Genomic DNA, 7,589 nt, shown 5'->3' with positions numbered 1-7,589 from the left:
TTAAATGGTAAAATATTTATGATTAGAACAGCCCTATCCAAATTTCATACGTAAGGCAATTAGAATGTAAAGCTTATGTAGTTATGGACAGCATATAACAAAACCTGACCTGAGTATGAGCGAAGGGCATTGCACAATTTTGCTGGCAGTATGACCAGTTAATCATAACTGCAAATAGTGGCACTTGAGGGGGACTTATGGCTTGACCATCAGCCATGGTGATGCAGTTCATGGGTTCTGTCCCTTTCCTGAATGTAGGTAGCCGCTCTTCCACGGAATCCTTGCTTGTATTAAAATTCAACAAACTTTATTACATCTTGTACTGAAGATGCATCAAACCCCTCCTTGCCAGAACATTTTCCTTGTCTACTAATGCATTCCACCCAAGATGGGGCTTAAGTGGGGTACACACTAGTAGAAAATCTGCCGAAAATTCCAGTCCGAGGTAAAATCGTACGATTTTCGGCTAGTGTGTACACAACTTTCAGCAGCCGATGCCAACATTTTCAGCAAAAAAAAACGGAGGGACAAACACCAAAATTTCCATTGTGTGCCCCCAGCATGACACATTTTCGTTTAATATGTACGCATTATGTCCGCAAAAAAGACCGCGCATGATCAGAAGTTGCTGACTAGCCGGAAGTTTATCATAAAAAAACAACAGAAATGGATAATTGGTATGTATATTTGTTGCACTATGAACTGAGCACCGATTCTCTTTCTCTCTATCTATCTCCATCTATCCACACATTCAGTGTACAGGAGATATGTAAAGTCTATACACCAATGTTGATATGCCAGAATACAGAAACCTACAGTGTTGTGTAGACTTTAGATATCCCCTGTCTTTGTGCGTGTATAGCAATTAATTATACACTATACATATACACTGTTCAATGTGATCTCTATGTGTGTGTGTGTACCTGTATACACGTATACGTGTGGCCTCGGGGTCACAAGTATACATACTTACATCACACTCTATGAACAAACGTCCCCAAAAAAAAAAAAAACGGACGAGAAATGTTGTGAACATTGTGCACTGTCAACTAAAAACGGTTATGACCGCTGAGAAAGAGAGAGAAAAATCGGAGGATAATTCGTCCGATTTTCGTCAAGTGTGTACGAGGTGATTACATTTTGTCTATTCCCTGGGGCTATGACTAAGCCCCTTCCAGGGTGAAATGCATTACAGGAGAAGCTGGGTCTGCCAAGGAGGCTTTGATTTATCTTCAGTACAGGATGGAATTTCATTTTTATTTAAAAAAAAGTATTTGTTGGAAATGCGGCTCTTTATGTTGTGACTATGACCAGTTAGACCAGGCATGTCCAACATGCGGCCCGAGGGGCCACATGCGGCCCAGAACCCCAGGCAATGCGGCCCACTGCCCCCTGGCAATTTTTTTTTTTGCTGGGGAGGAAGGAAGTCAGGTCGGGGGCATGACTACGGCGGCTTCCAACTAACATGCTTGAAAGCATGTGCAGTGTTTCTGACTCTTACCACCATGACCACTTCAAATCACTGAAGTGGTCATGATGGTTAGAGTGTTTCTTTAATATCTCTCAGAAGAAGTAAACCTCTGTATACTGATTCCATATAATTTGATCATCCTCTAGTTGTTTTAAATTAGTGCGGGGGGTGTGGCGGCGTGGAAAGGGCGCGGCTGCATTTTTTACTTATATACCTTAACTATAGTATATATTTTATATGCAGCCCGAGAAAATTTCTCTACACTCAATGTGGCCCAGAGAAGCCAAAAGGTTGGACACCCATGAGTTAGACCATCACTGGTGATAATTGTGTTGTGTATTAGTAGCAGAATGTAAGATTTTCCTGAATGCTGTAAAATCTCCTAGACCACTCAGTAATAGAAAAACAATAATTTTACTGCAAACATTGCATTTAGGAGCAGTATTCGAAAAGTTACTCAGTGGGCAATTTAGGTACAAGTAGAACACTGTACCACACTGAAGTGGCCTTTATATTGAGGCCTAAGATGACTTTATCCTACACCTGGAACCTAACCTTCTGGTGCCCTACTAGTTTTCTTTTATAAGAGAGTTTTTTTTTTTTTTTTTGCTTCATATACATGTATTTTTAGACATCTTAGGTATTTTATTGACATGCAACGTCAAAGGTTTGTATACTATGTATATATACTGTATATATGTGTATATATTATATGCATGTATATGTATAATTACAGTTTACAGACATGCACAGTAGCAATTATTTAATAAACCCCCAAAAATTATATTGAAAAAAATACTATCATCTAGTACTGCTTCTTTAAGTTGTTATAGTGATTAAAGTCAAACTGGTCCAGATGTTTTTGTTGTCACCTAAAGAGACTGTAAAGAGTATTATTTTTAAAAAATGTTGTATCTACTCCAAACTAAAAAACAAAAAAACACAAAAAACTATTTTAAGCCCTAAACATAAGAAAATGATTTTATTTTTAGCTTGAAAATAATAGTCTGTAGAGAATTAGAGTGCTGAATACAGAATTTATTGGGAGTGCAACTTTTAGCAGGCTTTAGAACACTTTAAGTAATGCTGAAGCTTGCTGAAATCTGTTCAAAGCTTAGGCAGTGTTTAATCCTGTTAATAATTTGTTTAAAGCTACAGTCAACATTTTTTTAATGTCTGTATTTAACAGCCCCGCACTGGAGATTTATTCAGTACATCTGTGTAGTACATGCACATTTCTTCATGTTTCATTCCTCTATTTTCTGAACCTCCAGAAAAATTCCTGTTGATGTGTTAGAAATCCAGTATACTCCTTACTTGCTGTTTTATCTGACTACACAATGCATCCACTACACTGAAATCCCAAGCAGTGTTTTCAGGGCTGGCCAGTTCTCTCCTCCTGAACTACAGTGTTCTGTAGTCCAGCAAGGTAGAACTAAGGCAGGGCTGATAATACTACTTGGATTTCTGGTAGAATCAACAGGTAATTTTCTGTACATGCAGTGTTTTTTTTTTTTTTTATAGTTGTATTTATTGAATTAATGTAATAGTACATAAAAACAGAGGTACAAAGTAGAACAACTAAGAGAGAGGTACATTCAGAATAGAAATGACAACACCGCTCATGCTACAACCGATAGGAAGAAGTCCATGGGTCATCCAGCTAAGGACATAGGCAAAGACATGAAATGACACACAGCCATATCCAGTATACCAAGTTCATGGCGTCGGGGGGGGGGGGGGTACACAGGGGAGGGGCAGAAAAGGGGCAGATGGTGGAGAGGGAGGAGGAAGGGAGGGGGGGGAAGAGAAACACATCATGTGGGTAAATTTGTTACTCAGGGAACATAAAAAGCAAAATTTAAACAGTGAAGTTTAAGTACATCAAATAGTGAGGCAATGAGCATCTATCCAGCTAGTCCATATTTTGTTGAATTTGGCAGGGCAGTTCCTCCTCGCATAAATAAGCTTATATAGGGGAAGGGCCACTTTAACCGCTGCCCTCCATCCAGAGATTATAGGAGGGGTTGGCAATTTCCATCTTCCGCCGAGCATAATATGCAGAGAAGACTTGCAGCATTTTTAAAGAGGCAAAACATGGGGAAATTTGCATATATTTCAGAGATGTACTGAATATTTATTTTATTTTGCCCTGACATAAACTTCAAGTAAGCTTCTTGAAGCTTGATCAATGCTATAAAAATGCTTAGCAGTGCCAATGCTCTTTAGATTTGCATCTGTGAGCAAAGATGCCTTTGTGTTTGGGGCCTTTGTGCCCTCCTGCATACCCCTGAAGAACTGTCTACTTGGAGAGATCCAAGCTAAACCAACAGGGTTGATCTTCAGAGCTCTTCTCGCATACACATGCTTCCTTCTCTAGTGAATCTTGCCTTCCTCACCTTTCCAAAGTGCTAACACTACTGCAGGCATGTCCTACAAAACAGCCCAGTTCTAATATTGTTATGCACAGAAATGTCATCAGAGGTGTAGGGATTTAGAATGGCTGCTTCTGGTGAACGATGAGGTGAGTATATGGAACGGAAAGTGCTTTATTTAGGGGTCGATTTAGTGTTAGGGACAGGAATAAGGAATGCTAAGATACGTTTTAGAGGGTTGGAAGTTAGGGGTGAATTGTTGATGGCTGAGAGCTAATACACTGTCTAGCGGTTACTTATTTAAGAGACAGGAATTGCTTTTTGTTCAATCCCTAAAAACTCTAGGGTTCCATGAAACCTTGGTTGAGAAAGGCTTGTCTAAGTTTTTAGTTCAACTTTCTGGCAGGGAATTAGGAGGTAATTTTAGGTGTTAAGGTGTGCTTAAATGTTAGGCACAGTTTACAAAGGAGCATGTAGGCGAGCTGCATGATTTGGACATGTTTTTGGTGCCAATAACTTCAAAATGCCAATGCTGAGCTGTTGAAGCCATGACCATATAAAACAAGCTTAACAGAACATGCGAAGCATTTTTGGAGTGCTACAATCCCTTTAATATTTTTTTTAATAAGGGGACGATTCCATGTTGTAAAATTTAGCTTAGTTATTGTTTGCACACTAGAAACCCAGTCAGGTTAAAAGACACTTTTGAAAGTAACCCAAAAGTGATTTGAAAATTCCTACAGTGCCACTGCTACTGCATGGTAGCTAACCACTGCAGGTACCCCAAATCCCAAAGTGCTCTGATATTTAAGCAACGATCAGCTTCCCTGATCTAGAATCTTGACCCGCACTATTCATTTATTTTTCCTTATCACTATGATGATCAGTATAACTAGGCAATAGTATGGCAGAGGAGGAAGAAGAGGTGGGGACAGGTCCTAGAGCAAGGAATCTGGTATATACCTACCAGTGGGCCTATTTATTTATAAGCAAAGTAGACCTGATATACAGGCAGTGGTACATTACAGCAGGTACTTTAAAATCATTCCAGGTCCATTTTAATCTACAGTGAATTGGAACTTGCTGAGCAGCTGTAGGCTTTATACAACTTAAAGCAAATCTGTGCTTAATGCACACAAGGTAAAGCAACAAGCTCCCTTTCCTAGTAGTACATACTCATCTTACCTTCACTTCCATGTCACTCTTCTGAGACATCAGGAGCAAAGAGATATTTCATCCTCCTGGGTAAGTAGGAGCATGTGACTCTATCTTCTGCTGCTCCTTTGAGCTGCTGAGCGCGAGGAACGGAGTCCCTGTGTAAGCTCCAAATGTCCAAAGTAAGAGCTTACACAAGGTCAGTCGACAAGCATAAGTGTTGTCAGATGGAATTGCCAGGTAATTTCTTCACCCCTGGCAGCGGAATGGGGGAGCAAAGTGAAGTCTGTATGTGTTGCTGAGAAGGGGGGAATTAAAGTAAACCCATTGCTTTGCTGTGCATGAGGAAAGTACATTTGCTTAAGGCCTCATCATACTTGTGTGTGGGTTAATACGCACATTTTCACTTGTTATGGTGTGCTGCGTTAAGCCGGTCATAAACAATTAGAATCTTGGCTGGTTCAGCAGGGCTCGGTTGAGATTTGAACCATGTATGGGCTGGCTCATTGTACCCAAGTTGGTCAATCAATCAACTTGGGTACAACCAGCTTGTGGGATTTTGCATGCAGTAAAATGCATATTATGTAGGTGTGGGGCCAGCCTCAAAACCTCTTAGCTGAAAGACATACATGATATTCTTTATCAGCTTAAGTAAGTTACATTAGGTTCCAATGTAAGCTGTTCATATTTCCTGCCAGAAATTCTATAGCATCTTCTAGACGTTCACATATTTACTGGAGGTATTTAGGGAACACTAATCCAGGATGTACAGTGAAAGACAAAATTAAAACCGTGCTCCCTTTAAAGATTAAATCATCAAAAAAACAGCTTATAATAAGCTTAAGATGGTATAAGGGAATGTCCATACTTAATCACCAAGTGCTCCAAATAGTGCAATAAGGTGATGCAAAGATCCTCTCAAATGACTCCACACAGCAAAAAGTAGGTTGTGCTATCTTCCACCACCGTCAGGTAGATTTCCTACTCACCAGACACAGACATTTAGGATACATAATGGATCATAGAGAGGAGCTTCTCTCATAGAAATAGATGTTTTCCAGTAACACTCCAATCCAGTCAGATGATAACTCCTGAGTGGTGTACCATATGATTAGGGAAAAGACAAAAGACCCTTCATGGTGTAGTATTTTGAAGCATTTATTTATTGCGCACTAGTAAAAACACTTACGAATGTTGCAGATCAAAGTAGACATGTTAACATGGCCAATTTGCTTTCCCCCTGCGTTCCAAGATGGCCGAAGTGCCATGAGAAACTCCTCTCAATGATCCAATATGCGCTCTAAATGTCTGTGTCTGGTGAGTAAGAAATCTATCTGACGGTGGTGGAAGAGAGCACAACCCACTTTTTTGGCGTGTGGAGTCACTTGAAAGGATCTCTGTATCACCTTATTGCGCTTTTTGGAGCACTTGGTGGTTATGTATGGAGATCCCCTTATACTATCCTAAGCCTATTATAAGCTGTTTTTTGATTATTTAATATTTAAAGGGAGCGCGGTTTTAATTTTGTCTTTCACTATATTCCAGATTTGTTATGCCTTACAACCAGCTGCTTCACTTTTGTTATTTGTATAATTTGTCACAATTGTATTAACAATGATTTGTAAATTCACACAAATGTATTATTTCCTGAACACATTGGGTGTTAATTGAGACTAAACATATTGTTGGGTTTTATCCAGAGTGTGCAGGTTGAGGGTATTTACTCTATTTTTACTAATCCAGGATTATTTGTAATAATTTTCAAGGGTAAAACATTAATTCTAATATTTTACTAATTTTGTCCAAACATTAGGAAGTAACATCAACACTCATCAGACTTATAGATACTCTGTGATATCTGAGGACGCAGGCGCAGTGTGATTTTTTTTCACTAATATTCCTATTGATTTATAATGCAACCAAGTAGGATAACATAGGATTAAAAGAGACTTCACTTAAAACTAAAAAAAAACTTAGTTTTGAATGGATTTCCTCTTAAGGATCAAGGGAGGCTTAAGGCATCGCTGCTCCTTCCAATATGTATAAAATGGGTTATAAGAGTATAAATATATACATATATATATATGAAAAACCATAAAGACCGCAGTATTATCTCTCAGAAACTCACATTATTTTTACATGGTTAAAATGTGATGTATTTTGACAATTTTGTCTGTAAATAGGATACATTTGCTGTTCTTAAGTGCAAATTGAAAACAGAATTTTTCATTCAAAATGGTGTTTGTTCGCCAAAACAATGTTTGCCAAAAAGGGAAAAACATTAAAATAAGATCTTATACTGACTGGCTGTTTCTATGACTGAGAATTTCTCAGGTTTGCACAGATGATATAATTGTCATTAAAAATGTTATTATTCATATTGTATAGGATTACTGTAAAATGTTAAACAGAATTGCAATCAGGGGCTTTAACAGAAGGGGGTATATGGAGTTTGGATGTGAACAGAGCAAAACTCCATCCATGTGCTCACCAAAAATCAAGCACAATTCTGCCTGGACAACACTGGCTGCATTAAACTGGCCAAAAGCATTTCAGGTGGTTCAAGTAACCAACAAATCTCCCCTACA

This window comes from Pelophylax lessonae (assembly GCF_965119305.1).
Source record: "Pelophylax lessonae genome assembly, chromosome: 12".
Classification (NCBI taxonomy): Eukaryota; Metazoa; Chordata; class Amphibia; order Anura; family Ranidae; genus Pelophylax; species Pelophylax lessonae.
Note: the sequence above shows the minus strand (reverse complement) of the source record.